The sequence below is a fragment of the Pseudonaja textilis genome, chromosome Z, assembly GCF_049901715.1.
Source record: "Pseudonaja textilis isolate UNSWEBS1 chromosome Z, rPseTex1.2, whole genome shotgun sequence".
NCBI lineage: Eukaryota > Metazoa > Chordata > Lepidosauria > Squamata > Elapidae > Pseudonaja > Pseudonaja textilis.
The window spans coordinates 72165683-72181119 of NC_142008.1; the positions used below are offsets into that span (position 1 = coordinate 72165683).

At 38.6% G+C, this 15437-nt stretch overlaps 3 protein-coding genes across 9 annotated transcripts in view; 1 reads left to right on the top strand and 2 right to left on the bottom strand.

Moving 5' to 3' along the window:
* COA1 (cytochrome c oxidase assembly factor 1) overlaps positions 1–7439 on the bottom strand; it is a 107535-nt gene extending 100096 nt beyond the window's left edge. Inside the window, exon 1 of one of the 2 annotated variants that reach the window (XM_026702281.2) lies at positions 7356–7439. The gene's annotated coding sequence lies outside the window, so the exon portion shown is untranslated. The remainder of the gene's footprint in view (positions 1–7355) is intronic. The other variant, XM_087915445.1, reaches the window with a different exon arrangement.
* FIGNL1 (fidgetin like 1) overlaps positions 1–7448 on the bottom strand; it is a 44966-nt gene extending 37518 nt beyond the window's left edge. Inside the window, exon 1 of the mRNA XM_026702279.2 lies at positions 7356–7448. The gene's annotated coding sequence lies outside the window, so the exon portion shown is untranslated. The remainder of the gene's footprint in view (positions 1–7355) is intronic.
* Positions 7449–7517: 69 nt separating this feature from the next.
* BLVRA (biliverdin reductase A) overlaps positions 7518–15437 on the top strand; it is a 41665-nt gene continuing 33745 nt past the window's right edge. For 2 of the 6 annotated variants that reach the window (XM_087915439.1, XM_087915438.1), the window contains exon 1: positions 8978–9276. The gene's annotated coding sequence lies outside the window, so the exon portion shown is untranslated. Of the gene's footprint in view, positions 9277–15437 lie in introns of all 6 variants that reach the window. The other 4 variants (XM_026702283.2, XM_087915440.1, XM_087915441.1 and 1 more) reach the window with 4 other exon arrangements.

Consider the following 15437-nt stretch of genomic DNA (forward strand, 5'->3'; position numbering starts at 1 on the left):
ACAAGAAGCAGCTTTGGGCTCTTCCCTTTTGTCCCTCGTTTTGATGACGAATTGGTCTAGTGCATCACCGAATAGCTTCTCGTTTGTGCAGGGGGCCGAAGCCAGTTTCCACTTATGACGAGGCTCTGCCTGCCAATTTCATAACCACAAAAATTTCCTCACTGCCACAGGTGAGGCCATAGCCCTGGAGGAGAACTTGGAGGAATTTAGGGTGACGTCTGCCATAAATTCCACTGTTGCAATAATCTTATTGAGATCTTGGTGCAACCTAAAGTCTGATGGAAGTATGTGGTCTTGTAGTTGGTGCAGCTAGCGGATAGAAGACCTCGTGAAAAACGATGCAGCAGTCAAGGCCCGTACAGCCCAAGCAGAGGCTTGATGATTACATTTTAGTGTCTGCTTGGCGCGCTTGTCCTCTGCCTTATTACGTCCTCGGGCTCAGTTGGAATGCCTGAGAAGGAGGCCATGACTGGAGCATCAACCGAGGGAATTGCAAGAGCGGTCACGAGGGAAAAGCCCACATTGTAAAACCGCCTCTCATGGGACGATGGCCTGGTGCAGGAGAGGCAAATTGCTCCTTGACTAAGTCAAGAAAAATTCTGGGTGATGGAAGGATCTCTGAGTGGACTACAGGTTTGGAGAAGAGGGTGTCCTCGTGCCCTGACTGCACCACTTGAGGTTTGGGGGCAGCCTCTTCTGGGGACAACTGAGCTGTGACCAGTGCCTTGTGGAGAAGGGGTATGAATCAGGCAGGTTTGAAGACTGCAGCTGAGGGGGGTTGATCAGGCTGCAGATCCTCCTCTTTCTCTGAGAGGTTGGGGTCCCAGATTCCTCCCTCTTCCCGTTCAGATGCAGGAGAGTGGCTATGCTCAGATGGTTCTGCGTAGTCTCCCTGCTTGAAATCATCCCAATTTGAGTTGGTAGAAGGGGCCCTGTGCTCCTGAAGGTGAGGCAGTCCCCTCTGGGAGATCTGAGCCTGAGAGAAGGCCAGAAAAAGGGACTGGATCCTGTCTGAGGGTCGAAAAATCTGTTGAAGCCTTTCTGCTAGGCCCTATCTGATGGCAATGGAGACTACATCCTGGATGTTGCTGGGTCTGCCACTTGATGGTAGATCTGGGGGGGCCAAGGCCTGCAGTGGTGGGGGTAAAGGTAGCCTCAGGTCTAGGTCAAGAGCTACCTTGGGCTATGGAGGGTAGAGATGAAGAGTGTTGCCAAGAGGCCTGTTTAAAATTGGGCCTGGTTTGCTGAGGTCTTGAGGCCCAAATTGTTCCTCAACCAATTCTGGTGACTAGTATTGGAGGCTTCCAGCCCCCCTTGGGGGTACCTGCCTGAACAACCAGAGGACTGGCTGGCTGGGAAGCCTGTTGCAGTTGTCCTCTCATTTGCTCAATAGTCTTATTGAACTGTCTCTCCAAGACCGCATGCCTTCATTTTTCTGCTTTTAGTTCGGCCTGGGATGTTTTAGTGGGGCCCAAAGTTTTGGCCCTGATCTTGGCCACTACCTCTCTTTGTACAGATTGAGAGCACTGCCTCCTTCTCTTACTCTTGGCTGTCTGAAGGCCCTGGTTGTCCAGGCCCTAAAACTCTGCCTGGATCCTGTCTTCATCCATAGTTGGTATAGGCAAGCATAAGAGGTGCTGGGAGCGACCCTATGTGTTGCCTATGTAGGGGCCTTAATTGGGGCCTACCATGGGTAGGTGCCGGCCATTGGTAAATGTGGCCACTTAAAATGGCCACCTGCCACGTGCATCAAGAAGAAGCTTTAAAATGGCCTCTTGCACGTTTTCTGCCTGCAATGGCTGGTCCTCGCTCCCTAGGCTGAGAAAAGGCCCAGAGCAGCGAAATCCGCAGCAAGAAAGGAAACCACGGTTTTTATGATCAGCTGTGAGGTACGGTTATTGCTGACCCTATCTTTGTGATCACGGTGGTCGAATTTGCAGAGGGAGAGCTGCAGGGGAGGACCAAGGGCTTCTCCCTTACTTACAACCTCCCTGTGGACTAGAACGTCGAGTCCTCGGCATTGCAGGACAGCAGAGCCCTGCTCTCTTGAAGGCACAGCTGCACCAGGTCCCCGAGAGATGCGCCAAAGCCCTTAAATAGCTTTTCCAACTTTGCTTTGTCTGCTGACTAAAGTGCTTTCAGAGACACCAGATCAATTGTCATCAAAAGGAGCTGAGTCAAAGCTGGGGAGATTCCCACAGGCTGCTCCTTTTATATAAGACATACTCAGCTTAATGATGTCATCAGGAGGAGTCTTATCCATCCTGGCCTCTTGCAGAAGCATCGAGGAGAACATTATAATTTGATTACATAAAGTTCTTCAAATTCAGCTCAGTTAATTGAGATATTAATTTGTTTTCTTGGCAGAGCATGCAGATGGTTTGTAGCTGCTTTTTTCTTGAATGCCTTTTTTAAACTTTCCAGTCTAATCTACTAGTTTCCTATATAAGTCAAACCCAGTTTATTGTTCAAATATTAGACAAGGTCAGCTAGGTACAGCCATCTGCTGCAAGAGAAGCTAAACATTTTTTTTTCAAAAATATGCATTTATTCCCCAAGGATGGTTGATGAGGATTGCAGGAAAAAATCAACAAAATATGTTGTTTCTCAATTTCGCTGTCTACATAAACATTCAACCGGAAAAAATATTTTTGAAAGCATTGTTCTGTGTTTTCCTCAAAGAAGGAAGAATGAGGAATACCTAAAGAAATCAAACTGAAAAACTTAATTTTGTTTTAAAAAAGGAAATGTACAAAAAAATGGAAAGGGGCATATATCCAAAAGAATACAAGTCAATTTGTAAAAATAGTAAGTATAGCATGAGAAAAGCTTAAGTGCGGTGTGATATTAGGCTAGCAAGGGACATCGAAAACACACCAAAAAAAAAAAAGATTTTAGATATATCAGAAGCAAAGGGAAACTCAAGGACATGGTAATGCAGAGGGGAAATGGTAGAATAGTTAAAGAGGAAGATAAGAAGGCAGAACATATCAATTCCTATTTGCATCTGTCGCTTCCCAACTTAATTACTTTCATAAAATAACTCAAGATGGTGAATATATCTAATATCTATTCTGCTTCCTCCTATTTCTCCCCCAAAAAACCTGTGAGGTGAGTAGGGCTGAGAGAAAGAGACCAAAGTCACCCAGCTAGCTTTCATGGTTAAGGCAGGAATAGAATTCTTCGTCTTTCTAGCCTGCTGAGTTAACTACTAGACAAAACTGGCTCTCTCATATGTACCCATGACTGAACCTTAAAGATTATATTTGGAGCAGGTTTCCATTAAACAAGATGGTGTTATCCTTATAACTGCATTACTATTTACGTAAGAGTTTCATGAACCCAAATCTATCTTTTTCTTTTTAACTTTTGATTACTGCAAATGTGATATCACCTAGTCAACATACGCACTTTTATACATATACACGTTTCATTGAAAGTGTTTTGCATGACAATAGAATATTTTAATTACAATAAAACAAAAATACAAACAAATTGGATTAAATCATAACAGAAGCAGGAAAAAAAACCCAAATGAAAATAATTACAAAGTAGGTTTTTAAAACCAGTTTATTTATCAAAGAAAGAATTTGCCAACTTATACAGAAATGTTTTTTTCCTAAATATAAATCTTGGAGTCAATATTTGGTGACTCTGAACATTTCAATCAACATTGCCTTAGGCAGGGGTCTTCAAAACTTGACAGCTTTAAGATTTGTGGACTTCAACTCCCAGAATTCCTCCTCCAGTCATGTTAGCTCAGGAATTCTGGGAGTTAAAGTCCACAAGTCTTAAAGTTGCCAAGTTTGAGGACCCCTGTCTTAGGATAAGCCATCTTAAAAAGAGACAATTTATCATCATAAAAAGGTTGCTTCAAGCTAACAAACTTTAATTATTGTGTATATATTATTTTAATCATTTAAGTTATCAGTTGATTATATACTTATATTCAAAATGAGATTAACTGTGGATATTTGAATTAAAAAGTATCTTCAATTGGAATACAAGACAAGCATCACTTCTGAGAATATTATATCTTTAGCAATTAAAAGGAACCATTGCAACATATATTTACAAAGGTCAAATTATGAAATTATGAATATCTACTAATCCTAATTTTGGATTATTCAATCTTACATACCAAATGCTAAGTAGGATCTGCAAAAAATATTCTAGCCTGCATTCATATACACAAAACTATAATGGAGTCCATAATTTTGGCCATAAGTTGAGGAACCATGTGATCAGACTAGATTTTATGACTATTTTTACAATAGTCATAAATCAAGTCACCATAGTGGTTAAGCAATCTATGTGTCTAAGTAAATCCAGCATATTCAACAAGTGGTATTTTTGCCACTTGCTATGGAAAAACAGGAAAAAACATTGCAAATTATGGTCACAGGATTGCAAGATGCTACAACTAGTCATAAATGTGAGCCAATTGCCCAAAATGTGATTACACGACTATGGGTGTGTGTGTGTGTGTGTGGCAGTCATACTTTCAGAATAGGCTGTAAGTCAATTTTTTAAAAAAATCTGTCAGCTGGTCATAAGTCAAGGGTTACCTATGTATATTTCTTCTGAGAAAATATTCAATTTTACTCTCACCTAATCTTCTGATTATTATCCACCCAAAGGTGGGGGAATGCCCACATATCATAACTTCCAATCAATTATAACTTCTGTAATAAATTGTTGCAGTGTGCTGATATTCTATCAATGAGTTATGCCTACTCAAATCTGCCCTTTCAATGGAAGTTCTACTTTATCTCCGTCTAAGTAATCATCTGTCAGCTATAAAGCATACTTAGTCCTTGTTAGCAATTTTGATTCTCCACTTGCCTTCAGGATTTTAGAAATATTATTCTGTTCTTTTAAAATCCTGGAGCATCAGGGAAGTAACTGAGGATTGGAAAAGGCTGAAGTGAAAGAGAAAAAAAAAGGAGGGGAGGAACAGACCCAGGAAACTACAGACCAATCAGTCTATCATCATTAGCTGGGAAGATTCTGGAAATGATAATCAAAAAACAGATCTGCGAACAACTAGAAGCAAATAAAGTTATAACTAGTAGCCAGCATGGGTGGTTTAAAAACTAGTAGCCAGCACGGGTGGTTTAAAAAGATCATACCAAATCAATCTTACTTCATTCTTTGATAAAGTGACTAAATTAGTAGTGAAATGCTATGGACATAGTATACTTAGATTTCAGTAAAGCATTTGACAAAGTAGATCACAATCTACTTCTATTAAAAGTTTTATTTATCTCCAACAAGATACTATGAAAGTGAAGAAACTCTTCCAAGTAGAAAAAAAAAAACAAAGACAGAAAATCTAAGTGGTAAACCCTTCTGCCAATATCAAGCATATTTTAATATACATAGTTAGGAATTATTTTACAAAGATATGATGAACGTCCCTACAAAATATTTTTTATCATTCATCCCTTTCACTGCAGATTAATGGGACTAAACTTGTAAACATGCGGACATGTTATATATCACTGAGCTAGGCATCATTTTGGATGTTCAGAGGAAACAGCTGAAATATGCACTTTTATATTAGCTTCTGTCAATGTAAGCATTTCTGCTAGCTTTTCTGGCAGAAATACTCATAGTGGCTGTCCTCTGCAGTTGTCAACCAACTCCAGGAAAAGATTTGTTTGGATTAAAGAATTGCACATTCACAGTTTAATCTTATGCAAACTGCATTGCAAACTGCATTTGAACCATCCTTTAACCAAATTCTAAAATACCTATTAGTCTACATTAATAGGAATAAACCACATTGAATCATTTCTAATATAGAACATGTGGCAATCTAGTAGAGCTCAATTCAATTTTCCATAACTTCTCCTGCCAGTCAAAGTAGTTAAACAGATATAGAAAATTCTATATAAATAAGACTAGGCATCATGAATCTGTTTTTTACTTGCTTATTATTATTTTAATAAGATAAACACACAGCAAACAAAGCATCATGCTGAAATGTGTTTATCTGCAACACAATCTTTGACTCTACAACGCTCTCCCTTAAATGGCAAAAAATATGGGAGTTAATTCACCTTCTGGTACATATATCTATCTCTGGTCATATTGAGAATAAGCAGTTTTCATAGCAGTGAGAAGTATGCCCTCCATACATCTTCAAAAATAGCTCAAACAATCTGTATATCAATATTCTATAGTGCATCTCTCATCCTAGAGTAGGGCTGTCAAACTTGCATCATCACAGCACTGTCATATGATGTATCATGACTTTCCCCCTCTTAGCTTAACCCTGGTGTGGCATGGTTAGCAGGTGATGCCTCCGGGCTGCATCCCTCATTTTATAACCCTATTCTAGAGAACTAGGAACTCTGGCTTGTTGCTTTTGGCAAGACCACAAATGAAAATTGGTTTCTGATGTAGCACTACAGCTACTAAACTATGTAATAACGAACACAGCTATCATGCTTGTTGAGCCATTTTTCCTGGCAGGAAATAAACTTGTTGCCTGTTATGGGGTAAACCAGAAATCCAGCAGTATCCATAAAGAGCCATGATTGTCAAAATGACAATATAAATGAATCACAAAATGTCATAATTAGGTATCCAATACCTGACACAAATACATAAATCCTGACATTCACCTGATATCATTTTATAAAGGTTGTAATTCCCTTCTCCTGACTTCACTTACAAACACTCATTTAAGGGAATCAGAAGAATTTATGTCTACTATTCTTGGCACATAGGAAAACCTGACAAAAATCTGTTGTTGTTTATAATTGCACTGTATGACTATTTAAATATACTTGAATTTGTAATACTCTGAATGCAGCCTTATTTTTGTTAACGTTATTATCAGACTTAACTATCAGAAACACAATGAAGCATGCATTTTCTTTGTTATATCTTCTCAAGCCTGAAGAAAAGAGGAATGATAGAGAAAAAGCTAGAGCTGAAATAAACAGAGCAATAATTAGAATTTTTTAATGTTAAATCACACTTATCTTTTTTTGATTCTTGAAGTGCACTTCAGCTTATTTTATAAATCCTAGCATGATTGATCAAACTCTAATTCCCCAGTTGAGGATTGAAGACTAAACTTTAATCTCAATTCGGTGTTTATTTACATGGAAGTAAAACTGCTCGAACTCAATAAGTCTCTTTCTGAACCTGTACGTAGCATTACACATAAACGAAAAAGTTTATTAATAAAACATCATATAGGTAACTAATATTCTTATGGTACCGCCACGGCTGTTTATTAAAAAGATTTAATTTAAACATACTACAAAAAAGCCCCACCACGCTCACTTTAGTTTGTTTTTAGAAAGCTGAAAATAATTCCTGTATGTATCTAAACTCACCGAATTTTAACATGTGCCGCGTGGAAACTAAAAAAGTCACACTTCCTTCCTCGGTGCAGCCATCTTGAAATACTTGATCAGCTTACCAACGAGTTTATTGGACTAATTCCTAGAACCGACTCTGATTAACCCGCCTAAAGAGGCGGAAGGAAAGATTCCTTTACAGTTTAAACAGGAACAGTTTCATTTACGTTTCTCAGCTAAGTGCGGGGAATCAGGGGATGCGATCTTTATTATCATCATTTTTAAATCACTGCAACCCCCTTGGATGAAGGGCAATATGCGTTGATTACGGTGAGAGGTCTTTGGTGCTATCGGATCCTGGAGCTTTATAGTTCTCAATGTTTTTTAAGTTGATAACTTTAAGATGTGTGGACTAAAATTCCCAGAATTGCCCAGCCGGCTAGGGAATTCTGGGTGTTGAAGTCCACGCATCTTAAGAGTTGTTGAGTTTGAGAACACTGGTAAAAGTCTGGCTGTTTGCTAAGCCATGTCTACCCTACACTGTCACTTCTCTCCGAGGACGAATAGAAACAGGCGCTTTCCATTCCTGATCGACCCTTGAATCTATTGAATTTGCGATGCGTACAATAAGTACCAAGGATTATTGGGCAGGTTCGAATAGAAAAAATAAATTATTAGTTGTTCAGCCTTAAAAGTCTCTACATTCACTTGGGCTTGCCCTTGCCCGGGAATCACCTGATATCAGGGCGGACACGAGATGTCCCATGAAATTTATCAACCAATTAATTAGTCATAAATAGGTTAAACTAAGCGTGTTTAATCAAAATGGGTTAAGGAAAGCGGCGCTTCTCCAAATTATGCTTTTGCCTGGAGCTTAAAATCCAGCCCATGGAGTTGTTAAAGGTGTTAAACATATTGCCCAGCAAGGAGAGAACACTTAGCCCAGTTTTATCTCAATCTCAACAATTTTACGATATATTTACTTCAACTCCTACAATTTATCAGCCGTGGCGCGAGAAGTTGTTGAGATTGAGAAACATATTGAACCTTCAAATTCCAAGTGGAGACTAGAAGAAAGCCACCGAAACCCCAAATATGCTTTTTCAAGAGGCAACTGGACGTTGTTTTTCTTTGAAGACGTTTCGCTTCTCATCCAAAAAGCTTCTTTAACCGTCTTCAAACAAAAACAACGTCCAATTGCCTCTTGAAAAAGCACATTTGGGACAACCCTGAATGACTGAGAATCTCGATAGACACAAAGCCACGAAAAGCTTTTTCCGCTTGTCCACGTCATTCGCCAGGGATCGAGCGCAACTCGATGTTTTATCCTAATAAATTTCGGTCCAACAGCAGCTCGGTCACTTTGCATTCCGGTAGAGCCGATTATCAGTGTATAGAGGCTGTTGTTAAACGGACTGGAATACCGGAGGTCGACTACGTAGTTTTTCCAAAATGTTATCCAGGAAAGCTCTGGTCCGAATCAGCCCGATTTAAGAAATGGAAAATGCCGTCCGCACCGCGTGAATATAGAAAAATTACACACACACACACCCTCCACCCCGCAACCCCACCCCCACCTTTCGCGTTTCTAAACTAATCCGATTCTAGTGACTAAGAGACTTCCTGAGAAGGCCCGCCCGGTTTCTTAGTTCTTAGCACTAATCAGCTGCTGGTGGTACCCCTTAACTCCGCCCATTTATTGTCGGTGACTCTTGATTTTATCCTGCCGAGGTTTCACCTGCTGTAGTCTGAGCTACATATTTGCGTTGACTCCCTGAACTGGGTTTGCGTCCTGAACCACCACCTGCCACTCAAGAGAGACAAGAAAGGGAGTGCTTCGTTAGCAGCCGTAGAGACTTGGCCACCGGCGATTTGTGCAAGGGGCGACATACAAGCAAAGAAGTTGTGCTTCTAATACGGAGTTCACTGCGTGAACGAAAATCTGCCAGGAGCCGGGGTAAGCGAAATAATATCCTTGGTAAACAAAATTATATAGCCTTGTGTGGTACTTTGTCAAACAATGTTGCGGAATGACAATCCTGTGTAGAAAATGTGCTTTGGCCGATGTGTTCGACATTTCTAAATGACATACCGGTGTGGGGTTTTTTTTTTTTCCTTTTTGGGAGTGACACAAGAGAGATGTTGCGAGGATCCAATCGTGTGCCTTTTATTCCATATAGGAAAGTTGCCTCTTGAAATCAGTCTTGACTCCTGCACTTTTCTTGACACTACTTTGGAAATTTGCATTTCCTTATATCTAGGTCCAGAGAAAGTTATTGGCTTTAAATATAAAGAAAAGCTAGAACTCCTGTTTCCCTCTTTGTAGCCTGATATTTTTGTTATTGTCCTAATGCCAAGAAGCATTATTGAATATTTTAATATTTTAATTTGAACTCTAGATTAAAGGAAGTAAGCATTTTTTTAAAAAGTGGAGTAATGAATTTTTAAAAGCAGTTGCCAATGTTTTGAATTTTTTGCATATTTAAAAATATCTATCATACAAGGAATTTTTTAAGCCAAGATTCATAAAGCAATTACAAGAGTAGAAAATTGGATGAATCTTGGAGAGCAGAGCCTGGTTTCTGAAGATCTAGGATCTAAGACTGGATGGTAAAATAATAACCAATTGTTTCAGGAATGAGTACAAAAGTGCACATTAGTTTCACCTCAATGTACTCAGTGTACAATGTACTCAGTGTACAAGGAGTTGGAGGCTAAAGCAATCATGAAGAATGATTGCAGGAACTTGGTATGTCTAGTCTAACAAAGAGAAGGACTAGGAGTGACATAGTAGCAGTTTTCCAATATTTGAGGGATGGTCACAGAGAAGTGAGGGGTTGACTTATTCTGCACAGCAACTGAGGGCAGGACAAGAAATAACAGATGGAAGTTTATCAAGTATTGGTCCAACCTAAAATTAAAGAAAAATTTCCTGTCAGTAACAAAAATTAATCAGTGCGAAAGGCTTGCCTCCAGAAGTTGTGGATATCACTGAAGGATTTAAGAGATTGGACAGATTGAGTAAGTCTCCTGATCAAATTGAGAATTGGACAAGAACCCTTTCAACTCTGCTATTCTGTATAATGAGGAGAAAATTATTTAAAATGTTTGCTCTGAAGAGATGTTAGTAAATACAATTAAATCTGCAATTTACATTTTTTGCCAGTGTAGTTCATAAAAGTAAAGGACAGCAATGTTTTTAATACAACAGTTTGTCTATTCAGATGTCTTGTAGGTATCAATAAAGTTGAACCATGTTATTCATTTTATTTCCAATATGTTGCCCACCTATGTTGCTGTTTCTACAGCAAAAACTATAGTTATTAAAGGCTTTGACACATATACCAAAAAAATCCAAACCTTTAAAACCCTTTTAAAATTCAAAAAGCAAATGCTTCAAGGTAGAAGCATCATGGCTGTTAGTTAAGAAAATGAAAAAGGAGTAACATCGCTAGAATCCAGAACTGTAACGTTCCCTTCTGCAATATTTTGTTGCAGGTTCTAGTTTCTCTGCAGGAAGCTAGTTCTACTGTCCTGTCATGATCAGGAAATTGCATCCTGAACTTATCCATAGGATAGAAACAGACTATTTTCTCAGCAGTTAAAGTTACCAAATATTTTTTTCAAATATCACTTTTCCCTTGGCGCTGTCAGTATTATACTACTTTTATAATGCATTTTCATATTATTGTTTGGCTATACTGTTGTTGCTTTACTGTTTTTATATTTCACATGCTACAGTATTTTAACTTTTTTTCTGACACTAATGCTAATGAATTTTTGTATTGTTTCCATTTTTCTCTTTTGGTCAGACATGAATTAGTAGGCAAGAAATTCTTATTTATTTTTCATTAAGATGACTTTTTCATTTTTCCCTATACTGAGTTGCATTCCTAAACAATCTTTAAAGTTTCCATTCCCACACCCCTGTATAACTCTGCATACAGTTCCCTGAAAGGAACATGGGATAACTATGTGACCTCTCTTTATTTCAGAGCTGCATCATGACTTATGGCAGTACTCCTGCTGTAAAAATAGATTATAAAATGCATGTGGGTTTGAAATTCTTCCTCACCCTGCAATTACACTATAAGTTATAGGTGGTATTTGATTACAATAAGAGCTCTGTAGGTATTGTATTATATTAATATGTGCTGCAGTTTTGTTTAGGAAACATAGCAGGAGAAAATTAAAAGAAATAGTATTGTGGATCCTGCTTGGTTTGATACAATTGAGGGCAAAACCTACCATCTGTGCTTGATACTGGTTGATTTAGTACAGGCTGGCAGAAATGAGGAACCTGAAACTTAAAATTTTGCACTAGCACAAATCCCTATCACTCTTGCCATTACAAATAACTATAATTCACTTGTCACTAGTAGACCTAGGACAACTCACTGTGGCCAAACTGCCGCAGGACAACTCAATGCAAGACAATTCAATGCTGTATTAATCATTTCATTCAGCTACTTTTATTATTGGTAACCATGTTTTCATCAGAATTATTGTAACTTGCATTTATGGATTGACTTTGTTTTATTGATATTGTCCACTTAACTTTTGTATTTGGTGAATTATTGGTCACGACGAGTTGTCCTACTCACAGGTTACCTGCACTTAGCACTGTTCTTTGAAATGCAGCGGATGTCAATAAATCTTGGTGTACAAGATGGCAAAGTCTTTCTTTAATCACATTCTTTCCAGGTTTCTTGGAATGTATATGGAAACATTTCTCTTTTACTGTTTAGAAAAATATTTTACATTTCAACTTCAAATCGAGTCAAATTTAAAAACTTTTATTATATCCAATAAGCCATAAAGCACAACAATAAAATACACAGATATGCAATTATTAATTAAAATTTTAAATACATTTCAATAAAATTACATAAAATACATCATAATAGTTGTGATACAAATAGTAGTGGCAATCAACAAAATTTGTAGTAAACTTCAACTGTGGATAGGATGGAAACAAGAAATAGTACAAAATCATACAATCTGGAAACACATGTCAGAGATAAAATATTGTTGCATGCTTATTTGAGAAAAATTGATAAATTGTAGAGTTGGACACAAAGGTACTGCAGTTTGAAAAATACCTCAAAACATTGGTCAAGGTGATTCCTGGCATTTTCAAGCTCCAGTGGACAGAGACTTTTCAAAGAAAGACCTAAGGCAGTGATGGTGAACCTATGGCACACATGCTGGAAGTGGCACGAGAGCCATCTCTGCTGGCACGCGAGCTGTCGCTCTAGTTCAGTTCCACTGCACATGTATGCCTGCCTCCCGCCAGCCAGCTGATTGTTGGGTATCTGCTGCTCATGTGCGGGGGCGGGGCACATGTGGGAGACACGTGCACATGCACAGGAAGGCAGGGGAATGTGGGGAGGTCGCACACGCATGTGCAGGGGGTAGAGGTGTGGGGGGGTCATGCGCGCATGCACATGGGCAGGGGGATCATTCATGCATTGGATTATGGGTGCAGGCACACACGCATGCGCGTGCACTTTTGGCACACAACAACAAAAAGGTTAGCCATCACTGACCTAAGGACTATAGTTTGCTATTATCTTTTGTTTGCCAGGTTGATTTAAAATAGTATCTGAGAACCATAGACCCACATATTAAAAAAAAGTTTCAACCAAAAATTAAGGAATTGGAACTAGGCTTCGTCACTCACTTAAACAAGATTTTAAACTATAAAACATCATTATTGATGCATCTGGGAATGTCATAAGCTGAAATATGAACTTAGAAAGAAAAACTTGGCAATCTGCAAGAATAAAATGTGCTTCCTTGTTTAGAAAAAATTTAAGACAGGTTTAGGGCAATGTTAGACCACAGAGATAAGAGAAATGTATGTTCCAAAATAAAGAAGTCTAGAACTGCACCCAAGATATTAATTAGTATATACCTACTCACTGAGGTCTCATTCATTTGCCCTTTATGTAACCTACTGTATAAACATTAGCACTTTAGTTTTGTGATAATTTATTACACATTGTTTTAGACAAAAAGAAGCCAGTGCCTCAGTGTCATTCTAATTCCCACATGAGAGACAGATAAAATTATGGTACTACATCATGCCAGTTTGGGCAAGTAATTAAAGCATTGGTCTATAAAGCAGAAGACTCTGAATTATAGCCCCACCTTAGGCATGAAAGCTCAGTGGGTAACACTTGGCCATTCATTCTTTTTCAACTTAATTCAACAGTTGTAGGGAAAATAGGAAGAGAAAGGAATATTAACTATATTCACATCTTGATTTTTTTATAAAAAACTACAAAGGTGGGATAAAACTAATGTACAAGGTTGGAACTGCACAATAGCTAGCATTAGGGAATGACAATTAGAAGATGAGAGAGTCTGAACTAATGTATAAATTAAAAAGTAAAGGGACTACAATGTACTTCTACTTTACCCCTCTTTCAGTGAAAATAGCTCCAAAATATGCCCATAAGGAGAATTGTCTTTCAGTAACGTGTTAAAATAAAAAATCTGAAAAGGACAAACTTTTATCTATTGAGGATTCCTCAAGTTCTTGCCATAGCTGCTCTTTTGGAATCAGATCAAAAGATGATTTGAAATCCACAAAGACTGGAAAAAAGAAGTGAGGTGAACTGTATTTTCAGCTAAATGGTGCAAGACCATTTAGCTCATCTAAGTTTGATCAATCCCCTTGAAGTCCAATCATTGAGGACATTTACACTGTGCACTCAGTCCAACAGTTTTAAATAAAGATATTTAAGGTACATGTGGTAACATATTTTATTAATCATTTTCTGTAAATCCTTTGTACAGCCATTTCGCATAGAGATAAGGATATGCAGGCATTCCTGGTGGGAGTAGGAGTACTTTTACGCAGGAATGTCTCATCCTGTTATCTGCGTACGGGCTTAGAAGGAACAGGGAAATAGGTGATAATTATAGGTACACAGGGAAATAGGTGATAATTATAGGTACACAGGGAAATAGGTGATAATTATAGGTACACAGCAAGGACTTTCGTCAGCGGGACTTTCTGTGCCTGTATGTTATTATCTTGTCAAGGTCATTTGTTTTCTGAATCTTCAATAAATACTGCTGCCTGAGTTCGCTCAGAGCTGGCATTTGCTCAGACGTTTCCCTGCGTCTCATTTCAAGTGCCAGACCACCACAGTACAGGTAGTCCTCGGCAGCACAGTTCATTTAGTGACAGTTCAAAGTTACAGTGGCATTGAAAAAAGTGACTTATGACACTATTCAGAGTTTTGCAGCATTAATTTAGCACCAGAAAAATAAACACAAATGGCTGAAGCTTCATTTAATGTCTTTATAAACATAATAAGTAAATTTTACAAACCAATTGTAGATTTCTCCAACATGGAGCAAACTCAAACAGAAACATGTTGCAAGTAACTTCAGCAGCACAAGCAAAAAAGAGAGAACTTCCAGTTTCACTTTCCAGGTGAGCTCCTATTGGCTGGTCTGCTACCATGCCTACTCACTGACTCTGTTAACTATGTCTCCGCCAGTAAATTAATTCTCCGACTTACAATCCTAGTGTAAGTGTACCATCTCCATGGTCTCATAATCAAAATTTGGATGCTTAGCAACTGACTCGGCGCAGTGCAGTGTCCTAGGGTTACACGACCATCTTTCCTGATCTTTTGACAAGAAAAGTCAGTGGAAAAGCCAGATTCACTTCACAACCATGTTCACTTAACCACTGCAGTGATTCATTTAATAACTATGGCAATAAAATAATAAAATGGGGCAAAACTCACAACTGACTCACTTAGAAATTTTGGGCTCAGTTATGGTCATAAGTTGAGGACTACCTGTATTAAGCAAACTTATTAGTCCATAGTCAGCAGGTTTAAGTCAATTTCCTATATTTCTATATAGAGGGATAACTACAGGTAGTTCTTTATTGATGACTGTCCATTCTAGTTTTAAGTGATGATGGCTGTTATGTGAGATGGCCTCGTTTAATAATCCTCACCTCTGCTCTCCCTGATATGATTGTTAAATGACCATGCATTAAATGGAGCATGATGGGCCTCAAGGACGGGGAGAACCTGGGAAGCCTAGTGCAGTCATCTTTCTGGGTTTCTCAAGGCTACCAACACTCCT